Source organism: Larimichthys crocea, chromosome VII (assembly GCF_000972845.2).
Source record: "Larimichthys crocea isolate SSNF chromosome VII, L_crocea_2.0, whole genome shotgun sequence".
NCBI lineage: Eukaryota > Metazoa > Chordata > Actinopteri > Sciaenidae > Larimichthys > Larimichthys crocea.
The window spans coordinates 18801597-18802418 of record NC_040017.1 but is presented as its reverse complement, the minus strand read 5'-3'; the positions used below and the strand labels follow the sequence as shown (position 1 = coordinate 18802418).

Sequence of the window (822 nt, the reverse complement as noted above, 5' to 3'; positions counted from 1 at the left end):
TCATACATGTTGCTCTGTCAGAAGGCTGCATGCAGCTCCACAGGAGACGCTCGTCTATTGCACTGTGTGCCATAACACCACTTTACTTCACTTTACTAGTTTAGTCAGTGACATTTCAAGATTCTGTTGATGTGTTTCTGTCAATTCTATCATACATAGTGAATATGTCATATGTCATATGCTGCTGGTGTGTATTTCTTTTAGTTTGCCTTAATGCAAGTTGTTGCTGTGAGGTCCTTCATATTGAATTTATTTGACAGAAAAGCTGGACATCGGAAAGATATGACTAAAAACAACTCATTGGGTGGTGTTGAATTCTTAATAACAAGCCTTAATTACCGGGTCATTTTAGTTCAGGTTTTAGTTGCACTTTTCCTCTGTGTTAACTCTCTGCTAATCACAACCTTTTTCCTGAAGGATTTCTTCTACACAACCGTGCGCTACATCTTATTTGCTATCACATTACTGTCTGACTGTCTGATCCTGATCGTGACAAATATCCTGCTCATATTTGTCTATTTTCATTTGGCTATACAGATGTGGTTGTGTGTCATCTTCTACATTTTGTCATCTGTGTACAGTTTAGTTACACCCGTTACTCTGATGGCAATGACTCTGGAGCGATATGTGGCCATCTGCATGCCTCTGCGCCATGCAGAGCTGTGCTCCACACGCAGCACTGTGCACTGCATCATCATCATTCACTGCATCAGCTCTGTACCGTGCATTGTGATTCTCTTAGCCTTCTTTGCATCAGCCTCTCTTAGTTTGTACAGTCAATACAAGATATGCACTGGGGAGAAGTTGTTCTTGCACAGCTGG

General features: G+C 41.4%; 1 protein-coding gene across 1 annotated transcript in view; it reads right to left on the bottom strand.

Annotated features, from left to right (window-relative positions):
* The window catches only part of LOC113746058 (extracellular calcium-sensing receptor-like), a 7439-nt gene that overhangs the window by 3149 nt on the left and 3468 nt on the right, over positions 1 to 822 (bottom strand). The window lies entirely within an intron of this gene.